The 18553-nt window shown below is 45.5% G+C and overlaps 1 protein-coding gene across 3 annotated transcripts in view; it reads right to left on the reverse strand.

Moving 5' to 3' along the window:
* LOC138498136 (lymphocyte antigen 6E-like) overlaps positions 1-18553 on the reverse strand; it is a 189859-nt gene that overhangs the window by 57607 nt on the left and 113699 nt on the right. The gene's annotated exons all lie outside the window — the stretch shown is intronic.

Here is an 18553-nt window from a genome sequence, read left to right on the forward strand (position 1 = left end):
ATACACACATTTCATCCATGCCGTCAACATAGTCATGCAGAATTCGTCCAGCACGACATCAATAATGCATTGTGCCCTTCAATGCATGCTAAGGGATACCCCCTAGCCATAGCAATTCACCACGAACCCATTGCACCACTGAAGTGATGCCTCTCAGCATGGCAACATCAATGTTGGAAGGGCAGTATATCACTAGTGTGGTACCACATTTGCCTGGGCACAGGGACACCTAAGACCTGGCCTCACCCAGGACATGTCAATTACTGTTGGAGGCATCAATGGGGCATGTCTATTTGCAGGTTTGAGCTCACCTTTGCACATTGCAGTTACACAGACCATTTGCATGTATTCTGTTAAGTGTGTACTTGAATCCCAATGCCAAGTCAATGTTTGTGATATGAACTGACCACACTTTTGGTGAAAAGTAACAGGACCCCATTACTTCCCCCATATAGGTGATGCCGGCTATCCCCTGAAGAGGTGGCTCCTCACACCTGTACGGAACCCACAGAACAGACACGAAGAGGAATACAATCGTGCACACACCGTACCCGCATCGTGATCGAGCAGACTTTTGGACTTTTGAAGTCACGGTTTAGGTGCATTAGCAGGTCTGGTGGCGCTCTCCTGTATGGCCATGACAAGGTGGCCAAGATCACCATGGCATGTGTCATGCTGCACAATATGTGTATCAGACGGAATGTGCCACTGCCCCCTGACGTTGAAATAGAAGCACCTGATGAGGATGATGATGATGATGAGGATGGAGGTGAAGGGGATGCAGGTCATGCAAGAGGGGATGACCAGGAGGGACGTGCTGTGAGACAGCATCTGATCAACCAAATCTTCTGAGTAACATGTTCTCATACTGTCACCTGGATATGGCTAGTGATGCACTGGTGTCTGTTTGTTAGCTCACAATGGACCCTGGCGTCAATAAATGACACATACACAATGAAGGAGTCCAGGCCTGTGTTTTGCTCAAACACCAGTGTATTTATGAACTTAAACAGGAAAATGTGCTTGTCCCTGAACATCCCACCACCCTACCCCCAACCCCACAACTGTCCCATCACACCCTTCCCCCACCCCCCACAACAGTACCATCACACCCTTCCTCCCACCCCCCACAACAGTTCCATCACACCCTTCCCCTACCCCCCACAACTGTCCCATCACACCCTTCCCTCCACCCCCCACAACTGTCCCATCACACCCTTCCCCCACAACAGTCCCTCGTGTGTCTTCCACAATGTTTGCATCCAGGCATGCACGCGAAAGCATGGACATTCACTCCCTATTGGTCATTGCCAAAACCAGCATTTGGAGGCTGCCTAGAGGTGCGCCTGGTGGTGCGTGCGGAGCGTCGGAGTGGGCTTGTCTGCCGCGAACTGGCGGACAAAGAAGTGGCAGACTGTCCTGGTCCTGGTGGTGGTGGGAATTGGCGGTCCATTGCGTCCGCAATACGTTTGAGCACCCCTGAACTCGGATGAGCTCCCCACACAGCCTGTCTGTGTATGCCTCCATCCCCTCCCTGGAGTGCCTGGATATCTCCCCAATCTCCGCCCTGAGACGGGCAGCCTCCTCCACATGCTGACCAACCAGCACAGTGAGACCCTGTTGCTGCTGCATGATGCTGGCCAGGTCAAGGGCAGTGTTGGGCTGTGGTGGTGTGGCTGCTGTGCATTGTGATGCTGGCAGGTGTACAGATGGAGGCACCGGGGGGCTACTGAAGGCTCCCATGATTTCGTCACCAGTGACGTTGGAGCCAGGTGTGTGCTGGGGTGATGGCTCTGGGGTTCCAGGGGGGCTTGGGGTGTGCATGCCCAGGTCGAATTCTGTTGGGTCCTCCACATCAGATAATGGTGCAGTGGCTGCCACCTCTCCTGCCGAACTAGCTGCAGCTGAGGGTGGTCCCTCGGTGGCTGTGATTGGTGGTGGGGAGTGAACCTCCGGAGGTAGGGCAGTTGGGTTTGGTGTGGCCTTGGCAGTGGCGCTCGACCGATGTTTGAGACTCTGCAAATGGAGCCTTGTGCCTTTTCCCCTTGATGTCATGGGGGTGTCCTCGGTCGGCTGTGGCCTTTTTTTCTTCTGCGCAGGGGGTGCCTGGGATGCATCCTCACTGTCTGTATGTGACCCTGTCGGGGACAAGAAGGGGGATGGCATTGGTTAAGGTTCAATGTACTTAATGCAGGATACATCATCAATGCAGTTGTGGGCATTTGGACTTTATTGTGAAGGATGCAGGTGATGTGTCAGTTCAGTGGCTCATCTATGCAGTGTTGTGTGTGGCACTTGGCTCTGTTGATGTGTGCATGTGTGTGTGTTTGGGTCTGGCACTGACATGGGCAGGGTGGGATGCATGTGTGGATGTTTAGCCATCCATGAGGTGATTCTGGGCTGACATTTGTGGGGACCAGTAGATTCACATTGCATGCTTTCATCAGTACACTTACCTCCATCCGAAGAGTTTGCCACGTCATGCTCCATCCTTCCGACTCCCTCGATGCATTCAACTCCGGTAAGGTTGGCGCATGTCTCCTCCCATTCCTTTAGTTTAATTGGCGACCCTGATCCACCTGCGGTGGCAATGTTATGATTTTCTGCCAGGATCATTCTGACCCGGAGTCTCAGGTCATCCCATCTTTTCCGGCACTCACGTACAGTGTGGGTGATGGTGCCCACAGCACTTACTTTCAGTGCCACCTCGGCCCAGATAGCCTTTTTTTAAGGAGTGTCTCCCGCCGCATGTCGTTTGTGAAGACCACTGCAGCATTGTCAGATAAGGTCTGGGTCAGCATAAGTAGCTCCTCATTGGAAAACTTTTCTTTCCGCTGGCGGTCAGTTGTTTTTTTAAGTGCCTTGGGCATGGTAAGGGTGTTCCAGGAAATATCCAACAGCAAAGTACTACAAACAGGTCCAGGGGGCAGAGGATGACAATGGATTGTGTTTTCAAAGATGGCCGCTGTGCTCTTTCCCGTTCCTGTGCGATGACGCTGTTTCCGGTTCCGCTATTTAATGGTCACCGCTATTAGCGGTGACTGCTATTTGCATGCTGCGTCAAGGCGGAGTTGCTATCTGCACTGTCGTCGAAGCCGGTAAGAGACTTTTGGGGGAGTTTAGCGGCATGGCAGTAGGGGCATTACCGGCATGGCGCAATGCTCGTGTCCGCGTACTCGTAATGGTACGCTATTAGCGCCCTCCTGCGAGGGCGGACACGTTAAGGGTGCCATGCCGGTAATTTGCGATTTTTAGCGCACAACGTGTAATGAGGCCCTTAATGTTCCTCTTCTTCCTAGGTCTCTAATGGATGAAAAGTAACATGCTCAATCGTTTGTACACATACATAATATATGAATTACAACCTCAAAATGTCAAATCAATACAATACCTCATAAACAACTTATTTAAAAACAAAAATGTTAGTTAATTACCCTAGTTTTCTGAGGTTCCCTTGGAACATTCAATTTTGATTTGTCGACCACAAGACCATGTGGAAAAACAGCATTTTGAAATAAATGTACCAACCATGCCATTTGCTCTTCAACTTCAAGATTCATATTTACGAATCTACAAATATGACCTATTTCACTCTGGTAAGCATTAGAGAATTAAAAATATTATATGAATGTCATAAATGATGATAACTTAAAATTTATAGATAACTTATGTATACCTCTGGACCATGGGTGTCTTCAATTTCGACCGCTTCTCTAGTACATTCCTTATACATAACAAATTGAACAAAAATAATTAGATTGTTAAACAATGCAATGTTAAAATGATTGATCTCACAAATTACATGTTGAGACAGTGTATTTAATGATTGTCAACCTTACAATATCAGTTAAACATTTCTACATTAGATATGGTTAATTGTCACATTTAATCGTCTGATTACAATGTTGTCATTATTATGGACATAAAGTCGAACACTGTCTATATGTAATATTTTAAAAAGACAGATTTGAAAGTGTACATGATAACTTTCAGAGATGTCGCCGCAAGTTGGTGTGTGATCATCCCGAATTACATATCCATTAAATTTTGCGTTCACATTTAATTTTGTAATGATTATCATTTTTGACAAACAAAAACATACTACATTCATATAGTTAGTGGACGTGTCTGTAATTCAGTAACAAACTAGGTTTTTATGAAGTTTTTCTTTAAGTGTGGCATTTTTTTCTGTGAGAAATACTTTGAGGTTGTTGATCTAATGCTTTGGAATTTGCAGACAGTTAATCAAATAAAAAAATAAAAATAAATTAGTATAATTTAATACATTCTCAGTTGTTATTCCTCATCCACCAGACCGGTTGCAGTAGAAGAGAAGAACATTTTAGAGGTTCCAGCGTCCCCCTATATAAAAGTAATATCAATAATTAAGATGTGAAAGGAAAATCAGTATGTACATAGAAGCCTACGTGCCAGACTGATTTCTGGGTTGCTATGCACTTGGCTGGATTTCAGTTATTGTAATAACAATCAGTACTTATAAAGTCATTCATCTGCGTACGCATCTCAAACTACCTCCACAGCACTGCGGTGCGCTACCTTGCTCTTTTGACAGTCAAGCCTACTAACCACCCACCCTCCCTCCTTGCATTACAAATCCGGCTGAGCGCATGAGACCACTCAAGTGGCATTCTTGAATGTTAACATTGTTTCAAAGACTAAAATGGTACATAACCCTAATCAATAATATTCCTATTGAACTTAAACAAATATATATTGTGTATAGTCGCATCTGAAGGATTGGTATAACAAAATGACTTGAATGGTGAGTGCTGATGCTGTTGACTCCGGAATAGTGATAGATGTACAATCTCAGTCCTTTAATCGATACATATATTAAGGCCATTGTTAAATAGAACATTTACATTAGTATTATAAATGAGACCACATCAAAAGCAATACAGTAAGTTTATGTGCAAGTCACTCAGCCTCACCAGGGGGAGGTTGGACCTGTCTGTGGTTTCCTTCCTGGTAACTGTTTTACTCCTATCAGTGCGGTTTATGTAAACACAGGGATGGTAATCAACACATTTAACAACATGTCCTATTTGTAAACAACACAATGGAAGTTTTTGAGAAGGCTCTCATTGCACTGAACTATTAGTGCATCCCTAAACTAGGGATACACAAAGTAATCTACAGTTATAATTGTATAAACCACAGTACATTGTGCCACAAAGGCAACTTGTGCAGTAAAATATCAATGGAAGTATTCCACACAAACTCCAAGCCTTTCGTTATGTTACTGTTCACAGACTATTTCCATGCATTCAATTATCATTTGGAGAACACATCATATTGAAAGAATATTGTAAAAAATAAAATAGATTAAACAATTCTGTCTCCACTACAGTACTCGCTTTGCTCAGCATGTGCTGAAATTCAGTAGGAACTGCATTGAGAAGTAATTTGCGATGGATTCTGGGGTAAGGCTTTTTAGTGAACTTTGGCTGTTCGTACATATTTTCAGAGAAGTGCAGGCTGCAGACGCGGAAGCAATTGCCCCTCATGTCAGACAAGACATCATTGGCTCTGCTTCCATTCTCAGATACTGGAAATCCACATTTCAACAGCCATTTTTTTTTACTAAATGTGTATCCACTGGAAAGACATGCAGGACTGTTTTTTCCACTTTTGGCATGGCTAACATTGGGGCAACCTAAAACAATGCATGAAGGCATTTTCGGATTTTCCTGATGATCTGTTAAAAAAAACAACTACAAAAAATTACTATCAAAAATATGGCACAGTGAGTACATCAACATCACATTGCATGGATAAAGGTACATTTGATAAATGCTCGCTAAGGCAAACATGCATTGAAAACATGCACTATGCAATATTACATATGGAAGCAATACCCTGTAATGTTATGTAATATGAAATGATATGTCAATTATAACGCACCTGTACACAACTGTTTCTAGGCACTAAAAGCCAAGCGAGGGAAGAAAGGGGGAAGACAAGACAAACAATCCTACCAGGCCTTGTGTCATTCGGATTGTGCGAGTGCAACAACATGAACTGCAGGGAAAAGGGAGAGGGGGAAGCGCAAGTGAGAGGGTAGGGGGAAGTGGCATCAGGGCAGCATGGCTCTGAATAAGTGTAGCCAGAGCAGAGCAGGTCTGGATAAATGCAAGGAGGCAGGGGGGCTGTAGGAGTTACAATTACAGCCATAAGTGTGTGATAAGCCAGGAGGTGCAAGGAAGACTGTTCATGTAGGAGCCTGGTGACCAGTGAGACTCTTAGAGTAGCCCATCAACCAGTTGATGTAGCAGACAGGGTAGTTAGCAAGGAAGTGGGCGACATAAGTCAAAAGAACCATCTAAGGTCTTGAGCTTCATCGGGAACTTCTGGTGGTCTGGCTCAAGTCTGAGAGGTGCAAGGAGGCCATTCCAGACAGGGGAACTTGCAGAGAAAAGAGATCTACCCCCCATTCTCCGCCTGGAGAGTGGGGGGTAGATCTGACCCTCAGCGAGTTGGATGTAGCTGAGCGAAGGGCTCTATAAGGAAGGTATTTCAGAAGAGAGAGTTTGATGTAGTGTGGGTCCCGGCACCAGGAAGCCTTGTGGACGATGCAGAGGGTCTTGAACTTGATTCTTGCATTCACTGGAGCCAGTGCAGAGATATCAGGGCTGGAGAGATACAGTGCTTGAGCTTGAGTTCAAGGATAGGTCACGTATTCCAGTTCTGGATTAGTTGCAGAGGGCGGAGAGTAGAGGCAGACTGAGAATGAGGCTGTTGCAGTAGTCCAGTCTGGAGAGAACCAGGGCTCTGGAGACACTAAGCTTCTGGGGGAATGTGAGAAATTGTAGAAAACCTGTGAAGAGATACAGCTGGAAGTGGTCCCTCTTGGCAAGCTCCATGATGTGAAGAGAGAAGGAGAGAGTGCCTGACAGATAGGCGACGGTAGAGAGCCCAAGGACGGCGGCCAGAGTGAGAGATGGAAAGCGAGAGCATGGGTGCCAATGGGAAGGATCTCAGTCTTACTGGCACTAAGGCAGAGATTGTTTGAGGTGCACCAATCCTGAACCACAGATAGATACTCAGGAATGAGAGAGGGAGCAGAGGAGGCTAAGGGGAGCCTGAAAGAGAGCTGAGTGTCATCTGCATAACACTGAAAAGTTAGAGGATAAGGTATAGATCAAGTGGGCCATGTGCTAGTTACAGAGATAAAAGTGCATAGTACAGTTGCTAATGGTGTAGAGGTCTTGAATATATTAAATTGAGAATAGGGTGTAGAGTGAGTATAACGCAATAGAAAGTGCTAGAGCATATAACAATGATGCAAAAAAAAAAAGAAAACAATAGCAAAAAGTGACTAACCATTAGTTAGAAGAGCAGATGAGCCGATTCAGCAAGCAAGGAAAAAAGTGGATAGATGGCGATATCCCTAGTCGAATTCAGAGATGTTTTCTTGGTAACTTCCACAGTGTTCATTAAAGCTTCTAGAAGTGGGTGTGAAGTGAATGTCCGACGAGTTCGTTCAGACTCACCAGGCATCTATGACAAATTTGGACCTACTCCATCTTGCCAGTGAAGCTGCCTTGCCAATGCACGACTACAGGTGCAAACTGCCCTTGATGGTGGAGAGGGGATGAATGGATGTGGATGAGGCGAGCGGAATAGGCCCAGAACAAAGTCCAAGGGCACAGAGATATGTTGATTGCAGGGAAAGGGTCTTCAAAGGGGAGTCTGGAGACACAGGGTCTGGGCTGGCCACATGGTCAATGGTCACTGTGCCAAAGAGCCCTTTGAGGTGTACATGGTGATCGGTACCTGGAGACTTCCCACCCACCCGGCCCCCTTGCCAGCATGCAGGCTGTTAGGGAGAATTCTACAGAATGGCTAATTTCCCTTACCTACTGAGACCGTCAGCAGCTTTGCTGGATCACTAGGATTTATTATTTTCACCTGGTAAGAGTGTGAGCCTTTTTCTCACTTTTACATGTGTTTTTCTGTGTCTGTTTAACATTTTATTGTGTTAATAGACTGTGGAGCCTCACCTACTCCATAGGCATCATCTTTTTACTGTGTGTTACACAGCCTTTTCAGTGCAGTAATACCGGGTTGTCTTTTTCAGACTTCCCAACTGAAACTCCATTTTCTGGGACCGATTACTGTCTCCCAGAATCATGTAAAGTTGCCATTGACTTTATTAGTCTTTTTAAAATCACAGATCCAGTACAAACTATCTTACATAGAGTTCTGGAAAGGGTAAATAGCTATCCCTTTTTGTCTGTTTCTCATGGAACATTGTTTAATTCCCTTTTCATAAAGATTTGGCTGGTGGCAGTGGTAACTACCCTATTTTTCCTACCGTGGTTATTTTAAAGAGCCTTAGTATTGTTTTAGGCTATCTTAGTAGCCTCAAACTTAAACCCGCTGGACCATATAAGTTTTTATATGGTTCCGGCTGGGTTTATTCACTATTTCTTTTTGTAAAAGTCTTGCTCGTGTTTTGCTCTGTGCGCCAAACCTGGTTTGATTCCTTTGTTCGCCGACCTTTGGCGGGCTTCTGCACAGAAGCCCTCCTTAGGCACCTGAATGTCTGAGGGGGACAGGATGTGAGGGAGGGGTTTGAGACTCCCTGCACAGGGTCTCCTTGGAGACCCATGTCGCACTCTGGTATGATTGGCTGTGGTGACTGTCCCAGCCGGACAGCCACCCTGCTGTGTGATTGACAGCCAGGCTGTGGGACTAGGGGAAAACTGCATAAAACGCAGGTCTCTGGGACTGAGAAGGTAGAGTAGCCACTGGATCGAGAGAACCAAAGGACCTCTACCATGACTGAAGCTCCGGTGAAGGCCAGCTGTGGGTCAGAATCTCCAAACTTCGACAACAGAGAAGATTTGCATGGAATCTTTTCCCCTTGAGCTGGTGGGACCAACCTGTTCGCCAAAACTACATGCCAGGCCTCCCTCCTCTGGTCGAATTTGTTGTGCACAGCTGAAGTGAACCGGATAGCCAGGAGGAACAGACCCTGCTTGGGTTTTAAGGAGCGCACCTTTTGTCGCTTTGCGCCGCTGCTGTTTTCTTCCCTGGGCAGTGCAGGATCCTCCAGTCTTCCTCCTTCTTGTCAGTCCGACAGTCGCTTTAGGAACCGTGAGCCTGCAGGACCTGCCAGGAACGGCTGCCTCAGCCACAGCATTCTTCTGCTCTAAAGGTACTGTGCTAACCCGGTTGTTTGTTTCGTCTGACCATGGTGAAAGTGTGTGAAATCTTTTGCCAATCCTAGGGATTGTCCTTCTCTATTCTTTAAAGTAACTTTTCGTCCGATCAACTTCATTCTGAACACTTGGCAAAGACTTAACCGTGAACTACCCTGAACTGTGTGATCCTCTGCAAAGACTTTGTTCCATTGACTTTGGCACTGGCCTCTTGATATGATTTTCTCACTGTAGTTCCTTTTTCGAGATTGCCCAGCTTACTTACTTGTTGGTGCTGCTCAACTTCTGTCTAACTTTGTCTTTCCCTCCCTTTTTATTGCTGGAGTGCCATTTTCCTCACACTTCATTTTGAGCCTAACTTGTCCAGAATCTATTCAGTGTGGGGTATTGTATTAGAATTGTGATTTTCCAACTGCTTGATAATAGTGAAATGTTTAATAACTGATGTGTAAATAAATGTATATTCTTGTACTCAGAAACCTTGAGTCAGTGTTTGTTTTAATCATAGTAATTGCTGTCCTTTGTGTAACTATTGATACTGCTCACTTTACTCTTGAGAGTAAAGTACAGGCTTGTACCAAAGGTGAATTTGTACTGTCACTTGTAGTCCTAATCGTGTGTGGTGTTCCCAAAGGGTACTGCATATGATTCTGCCTAACACAGGCACAGGTGCAAACTGCCATTGATGGCGGAAGAGGGATGGATGGATTGGCTGAGGCGAGTGCAATAGGCCTGGAACACAGTCAAAGGTAACCGAGATATGTTGATTGCAGGAATGGGATCTTCAAAGGGGGTGCGGAGACATCGGGTCTGGGGAGGCCATGTGGTCAATGGTCCCCATGCCATAGAGCCCCTTAAGGTGTATATGGTGCTCGGTAACTGGAGCCTCGCCACCCACCCCCCATGTCAGCATACGGGCACAGGTGCACACTGCCACTGATGGCGGAAGGGGGATGGATGGGGATGAGGCAGGCGCAATAAGCCAGTAATCTTTTTGAAGCACACCAATCTTTCACAATCCTCTTCGATGTTTATTCACGTTTCGATCAACTTTTCATATCGACTCCGTTTTTATTTAGTTTTGTAAACTGGATGGCAATGACAAACTACAAATTGTACTGCTTAAGTTGAGTTACTGTCTGCATAAATCTGCGGTATTGTCCAGAGTCACTGGGGAATTTCTCGAACAGCGCAAACCACATAGGCAGGTATCACTCGTTGAATGCAGAATCCCAGTCATCCATGAATCCACCATGTAAAGGCACGATAGGCCACGAGCCTGCACCACCTATCTAACAGTTACAGAAATTGTTTTATTGAATGAAACCAATAATTGCAGTATTATGTTTGAAATACCTTTTTAAATATAATGCATTGTGATGCTTGAAAAAGTACCTTTTCGTGGAAAGTACTGACAGTGCTTGGGATATGAAGTGGGGTCAATTGAAAATTTGAATGTCCATTTGATCAAAACCAGTTTGAGATATGGGGGGAAATATTGTTTTTACCTTCTAAGTGAAAGAAAGGTAATTGTTTGGACGTTGAGTCTAAAGATGAATATTAGGGTTTGATATTAGAAAAAGAAATGTATTCAATTGACAGAAAAATGCTTTCGTCAGTGACTCACAGAAGGTACAATGATATAGGTAAGCAACATGCAAAGTTAGCCGTCAAACACACAACATGTATTCAGTTAACTTACTCGTTACTTGGATTACGAGGGCGAACTGTAGATCGAAGTTCGTGCATAAGGACCATCAGCATTCGCAATACTGATCTTGTAAGGCACGCTGCCCTGAACTCATGTAGCTCGGCAATGCGTAGCAGGGGTGTGTCTTCTTTGGAAATGTAGGCCGATCAGCCAGAGTTTTCTCTGCAACAGCAGTTCTCCGGGACAGCTGGCATAATCTCACAACGATTGCAGGTACACCAGGTGGAAATGTCTTCCATGCGACCGGGTTCCGGCTCCAGTGATTGGTCATCACGACCAGCATCTGATTGCCCATTGTATTGGCTTTTTTCTCTTTCACGGATTTACTCTTCTGAATATTCTGGCTCGTACATGTATGGCTGAATAGTGGCCATAGTTCCTGAATATTGAAGAAGTACAGGATCAACAGTGAGATAAATAGAAAAGTTTTTGTTTGTATACAGTAATGAAATGAGGTTTCACATTGAAATTCAATACTAACGAAAAACAAGCGAAACAAAGAGCCATGTGAGAAAAACCAATGGAGCATTAATAGGATCAACAGTGAGATAAATAGAAATATTTTTGTTTGTACACAGTAATGAAATGATGTTTCACATTGAAATTCAATACTAACGAAAAACAAGCGAAAAAACAGCCATGTCAGAAAAACCAATGGAGCATTAATAGGGACAAACGTTAAAAGTTTACAAAGACACATGCAACGAACATGCCATGTTAAATTAGAATTTAAATATGGTTGGGTAAAGATATTTGTACATAATATAAGAAATTATAAAATAAAAAGTGACTACTGAGTTCATTATCGGCAGCAAAAGTACCTGTTCTCAGTGTGTCATACTTGGCAGATAGCAGAACAGAGCAGAAACAAGTCAGGGATACTCAAAAAGAAATATACTGATGCGAAGGAAAAAGAAACTCCTGCGTTATGTGATCAGACATGGTTTGTACATATTTGTCGAGGAAAGAGGCATCTTGGCATTTCCATGGAGAAACATAAATAGATTTTGCACAGAAGACGTTCATTTGGCATTGTGAACATGGGTGTAAGCGTCTAGTGATGTCAGCTTTGCGGGCAGGTGATCTGTATTACTGCTGAGGGAACATGAACTTAGGGCGATAGATCAACAGATAAGATTTCCACAAGATGGCGATGCCCAGGCCGGAATTTATTTTTAAGATGGATCGAAAATACATGCCCGATCAACTGGGACAATAACATTTCTGAGCAAACTCCCTGTTTAAGTGTCTAGTTTCAGACGTGAAGGGGAGTGTTAACTGCTTTTAAGAATAAGGCTTCACCGGAAGAGTCTCTTTAGAATATATAAAGAAGTTAAATGCTCTAAACATCACATTTGGTCAGGCATGCTAACAGAAAGAAAGCGACTCATAAAGTAAAGATACTTTTCAAAGCTGAGTTTATAACGGTGAGGTCTCTAGTTTAAAAGGAGAAGAGAACTCCAGTCGTAGTGAGAGTCCGGCTTAAATGGGATTATACTGCAATGCAGCTGCCAAACACAGCATTACTGTGCTGGCGAGTACCATGAGAAAATGTACAATGAACCAGCAACCAAAAAGCCAACCGCACAAAACATCCTAAACAAAGCATTACCGTGCCAGCAAGTACCAAGAGAAAATGCACAATGAACCAGCAGCTGAAAAGCCAGTCACACACTAGATCCCAAACACAGCATTACCATGCTGGAAAGTACCAAGATAAAATGCAAAATGAACCAGCAGCTGAAAAGCCAACAACACACCACATCCCAACCACAGCATTACTGTGCCGGGAAGTACCAAGAGAAAATGCACAATGAACCAGCAGCTGACAAAGCCAACCACACCCCACATACCAACCATAGCATTACCGTGCCGGCAAGTAGCAATAGAAAATGCACAATGAACCAGCAGCTGACAAAGCCAACCACACACCACATCCCAACCACAGCATTACTGTGCCAGCAAGTACCAAGAGAAAATGCACAATGAACCAGCAGCTGAAAAGCCAACCACACACCGCATCCCAACCACAGCATTACTGTGCTGACAAGAACCAGGAGAAACATCCTCAAAGAACCAGCAGCTGACCAAGCCAACCACACTTCACATCCCAACCACAGTGACTCTCTTTCTCTCTCTATTGTTCTCTCGAGCCCAACTCACTCTGCAGGGCACACTCTGGATGTTCTCATCTCCTCAGACCTCCCCCTCTCTAACCCTCTCACCACTCCTCTCTCCTGGAGTGACCACCTCTCCTCTCACCTCTCTCTCTCTCTCTCTCTCTACCCCTCTGCCACCCACCTTCTTGTCATCTGACCCATGAAGCGTGTGTCAGTTGAGGCTTTCACCACCAGTTTCTCTCCCCCTCCTGCACCTCTGGCTGACTCACATACAGACACAGCCCTTTCCAACCTGCACTCTTCTATCTCTGACACTCTTGATGTACTTGCCCCTGTCATGAGGATCCACTGGAAGCCTAAAGCCGAGTGCAACTCTTGGTACGACTCAGACCTCTTCACCCATAAACACAAGTGTAGGGTGTCTGAGAGGAATTGTCTGGCATCTTGTACATCCTCTGAAAAACTGGCCTGCCGTCTGCTCCAAAGGCAATACTGACTCTCTGCCCTCACTAAGAAGCGAGCTCACATCCAAGCCTGCATCTCTGTGTCATCTAACAACTCGGCTAAGCTCTTTAAAATCTACCAGGGGATGACCTATCCTGCTGCAGTCTCTACCTCTCCTGTCCCTTCCCAGGCTTTGCATGGCTTTGGCTTCACATCTCATCTCTAAAACCCAGGACATCCTGTCCACCCTCTCGTCCTCTCCTCCTTCTTCCTCTATTTCCCCTCTACCTCTGGCCTCCCTGTGGCCACCTCTCATCATCTCTTCTCTGCCTTTCCTCTGGTCACTCCTGACAAGGTTTCTATACAATTCTGATCTACGAAAGTCTTGTCAAAACAGGTTCTTCCCTGTTCATCCAAAAGCATCACGGACCACATTGACACCAATGCTCCAGCATTGGCTGACTTTTGAAACCACTCCTTCACCACTGGCACCTTCCCTTCCCCCCTAAAGCACTTTCTTGTTCACCATCTTCTTCAGAAACACTCAGCCGCCCCTCCTGTTCGGCTAACTATCCCCCAATCTACATTACTCCTTTCCTGGGCAAACCCTTGGAAAAGCAGGCCCTCTCCCAGCTTAATCTTCACACTGAATCTGTTGGTTGTCTCCACGACCATCAGTCTGGCTTCAGAGCAGCCAGAAGCACGGAAACTGCTCTCCTGAACATCTGTGAAGACCTGCCCTCTAACCTCGATGCCAATCACCCCTCTGTCCTCATCTTACGCAATCTCTCCTCTGCTTTGACACGGTCAACCATGCGTTCCTGCTCAACAAGAACCGTGATAACCTGGGTATCACTGATCAGGCCCTGTCCTGGCTGACCTCTTTCCACTCTGACCGACCCTCCCAGGTCCAACTTGGGTCTTTCCTCTCCTCTATCTCACTCTCTACATATGGTGTTACCCAGGTGTCTAACCTTTCTCCCTGGCTGTTCAACCAATACCTGGCACCTCTCGCCCACTGCATTGTTGCACTCTGCTCCAATTTTCAGTGCTATGCGGATGACACTCAGCTCGCTTTCAGGCTCCCCTCAGCTGCCTCCTCTCCCTCTCTCATCCCGGATTGTCTGTCTGCAATCCAGGAGTGGTGAGCCGCTAATGATCTCTGCCTTAATGCCAGTGTTAGGAATAATTCTCAAGAATGTGCTAATTTCCCTTAACTTTTGAGATGCCAGCAACTTTGCTGGAATTCTAGGAATTTAATTTTTAGCTGGAAAGAGAGTGAGCCTTTTTCCCACTCTTTCATGTATTTTGGTGTGTGTTTTACTTTTGTGTTCTTTAGATATGGAGTTTTAAAACAACTCCATAGGCATTATCTTTTTCTTGTGTGTCCAATAGTACCTTCAGTGCAGTGGCACAGGGATGTCTTTCAGACTTCCCAAGGTTTAAATACCTTCTCTGGGACTGACTACTGTCTCCCAGAGCATGTAAAGTTAAATTGACTTTACCAGTCTTTTTAAATTTACTGACCCAGCACACCCTATCTTCCTATAGATTGCTGGAGGGGTTGCCTAGCATCCCCTGAGTCTAAACATTCATGTACCAGTTAAATTTTACCCTTTCCCCCCTGGAATGGCTTGTGGCAGTGGTTTAGAACAAACTAAAATAAAATAGATTAAACAATTCTGTCTCCACTACAGTACTCGCTTTGCTCAGCATGTGCTGAAATTCAGTAGGAACTGCATTGAGAAGTAATTTGCGATGGATTCTGGGGTAAGGCTTTTTAGTGAACTTTGGCTGTTCGTACATATTTTCAGAGAAGTGCAGGCTGCAGACGCGGAAGCAATTGCCCCTCATGTCAGACAAGACATCATTGGCTCTGCTTCCATTCTCAGATACTGGAAATCCACAGTTCAACAGCCATTTTTTTTTACTAAATGTGTATCCACTGGAAAGACATGCAGGACTGTTTTTTCCACTTTTGGCATGGCTAACATTGGGGCAACCTAAAACAATGCATGAAGGCATTTTCGGATTTTCCTGATGATCTGTTAAAAAAAACAACTACAAAAAATTACTATCAAAAATATGACCATGAACACCGATAGCTAAAAATCGGGGCAGCTATGTTTTTCAATATGGCGCCCAAGACCTATCTGTAAAAACAGACTGCGGTCAACTTTTTTCACCGTTTCCTTTTGTAAAGATCCTTCTAGTGTTCGTCTCTGCGTGCCAAACCTGGTTTGGTCCCTTTGTTCGTTGGTCTCACATGGAGATAGAATGTGGGAGTAATGACTGTCACATGGCGAGAGACTGTGTGAGTAATGACTGTCAAACAGCGAGAGAGTGTGGATGTAATGACTGTCACATGGATAGAGACTGCAGAAGTAATGACTGTCATATGGAAAGAGACTGTGGAAGTAATGACTGTGACACGGAGAAAGACTGTGGGAGTAATGAATAACTTACAGAGAGACTGTGGGAGTAATGCCTGTCACATGGAGAGAAACTCTGTGAGTAATGACTGTCACATGGGGAGAGACTCTGGGAGTAATGACTGTCACACAGAGGGAGACTGTGGATGTAATGACTGTCACATGGATAGAGACTGCAGAAGTAATGACTGTCATATGGAAAGCGACTGTGGAAGTAATGACTGTGACATGGAGAAAGACTGTGGGAGTAATGACTAACTTAGAGAGAGACTGTGGGAGTAATGCCTGTCACATGGAGAGAGACTCTGTGAGTAATGACTGTCACATGGAAAGAGACTCTGGGAGTAATGACTGTCACACAGAGAGAGACTGGGAGTAATGACTGTCACACAGCGAGAGACTGTGGATGTAATGACTGTCACATGGATAGTGACTGCAGAAGTAATGACTGTCACATGGAAAGAGACTGCAGAAGTAATGACTGTGACATGGAGAACGACTGTGGGAGTAATGACTGTCACACAGAGAGAGACTGCAGGAGTAATGACTGTCACATGGAGAGAGACTGTGGAAGTAATGACTGTCACATGGAGAGATCTGCAGGAGTAATGACCGTCACATGGATAGAGACTGTGGAATCAATGATTGCCACATGGAACGAGACTCTGGGAGTAATGACCATCACATGGAGAGAGACTGTGGGAGTAATGACCGTCACATGGAGAGAGACTCTGGGAGTAATGACCGTCACATGGAGAGAGACTGTGGGAGTAATGACCGTCACATGGAGAGAGACTGTGGGAGTAATGACCGTCACATGGAGAGAGACTCTGGGAGTAATGACCGTCACATGGAGAGAGACTGTGGGAGTAATGACCGTCACATGGAGAGAGACTCTGGGAGTAATGACCGTCACATGGGGAGAGACTCTGGGAGTAATGACCGTCACATGGAGAGAGACTGTGGGAGTAATGACCGTCACATGGAGAGAGACTCTGGGAGTAATGACCGTCACATGGAGAGAGACTGTGGGAGTAATGACCGTCACATGGAGAGAGACTCTGGGAGTAATGACCGTCACATGGAGAGAGACTGTGGGAGTAATGACCGTCACATGGAGAGAGACTGTGGGAGTAATGACCGTCACATGGAGAGAGACTCTGGGAGTAATGACCGTCACATGGAGAGAGACTGTGGGAGTAATGACCGTCACATGGAGAGAGACTCTGGGAGTAATGACCGTCACATGGAGAGAGACTGTGGGAGTAATGACCGTCACATGGAGAGAGACTCTGAGAGTAATGACCGTCACATGGAGAGAGACTGTGGGAGTAATGACTGTGGATCCTGGACAGATCATGGAGAACAATATCCTCATTTAGAGAATGAACAGAGGTGACCCTCTGACGCACGGACCAATCGGTTTATCCGTGATACCGTGGCCAATCAAGGAACATTCAACGCTCTTTGGTGTGACGTGATTGGACAAACTGGTCAGTGAACCAGTGTTACGCATCTGTGTTACCAGCAGCAGATATCAGCAATATTTCACGCGGATGAGGGCCTGGCCAATGGGAGGGCAGGCCTCGCTTGCCATCTTCTCCTCTCAGTGCCCGGGCCACTATAAGGATATGAAGCCCCCTCATCCAGGGTGGCTCGCGGGGACCCAAGCTGCTAGACTCGAGAAGGCGTGAAGACACTGCCATTTCAGCAGGAGGCACAGTGGCAAGGGATCATGGGTGATACACATGAGGTGAGCTAGAACCAGACCTGCACACCCGGGTGCACACAATGTGGGAAGCTGAACAGTGAGGTAGCTGTGCTTTTTCTGAGCACATGTAGAAGGTCCGCTCAGTTGCGGTGCTATTTCACATTCTGCAGAATTACTGAATGTATGTACTGGGTGCTTGTATTCCCATGCTAAGCCTTTCTATTCTATAATGAAATTGTATATTATTTATCTCCCTCCTGGGATATAGGTCTTCTGTTGCTTCTGGGTCCAGTAACATTACTTAGAGCAGTGGGGCTGGGAAATGCAAGCTGCCCAGTTCAAAATATCTACCCCACCGGCTCTTAGAAAGAAGGTAGGCCTGGATGCGTTCTCCCCCCAGACTTCACCCATCGCCGGGGTGATGTCCCATGGCCAGCTCTCTCGCGCCCTCATGCGGGAAACCCAGGCACAGGCATCAAGTGCACAGAGATCGACATTGCGATTCCAGCGCTTTCACGTCTCAGTTACAATAGAACCAGGGTCGCAATGGTACTAGAAATAGCGCCGGGCACCTAAACAAAAAAAGGGGGCAGCCCCTCACCTAAATAAAGTGGCCTTCAAACCTCATACGTGAATGAATTCAATTCTGGACTTTACAGAAAATGCTACTTAAGGAGGGTTAATGCTGCTTGTTATATGTAAGGTTTTGCATAAACGCTTGAGAAAACCAGTGACAACATGACTTTTGTTCTTTTTTTAAAACAAGACAAACTCATCACATAGCTAAATCCTGTAGTTATTTTGCAGAACCAGACTCCAGGCATGTCTACTTGTTGCCACCAGTAATGAAAATAGATTTGCATTTAATAAGCAGCACAGCCACACGATGACACCGGAAAGTGCCTTTCCAGTTCTACTTATGCTCAAACATTACAACACAACTCATA

Source organism: Ambystoma mexicanum, chromosome 5q (genome assembly GCF_040938575.1).
Source record: "Ambystoma mexicanum isolate Mex_15411 chromosome 5q, UKY_AmexF1_1, whole genome shotgun sequence".
In the NCBI taxonomy this organism is placed as follows: domain Eukaryota; kingdom Metazoa; phylum Chordata; class Amphibia; order Caudata; family Ambystomatidae; genus Ambystoma; species Ambystoma mexicanum.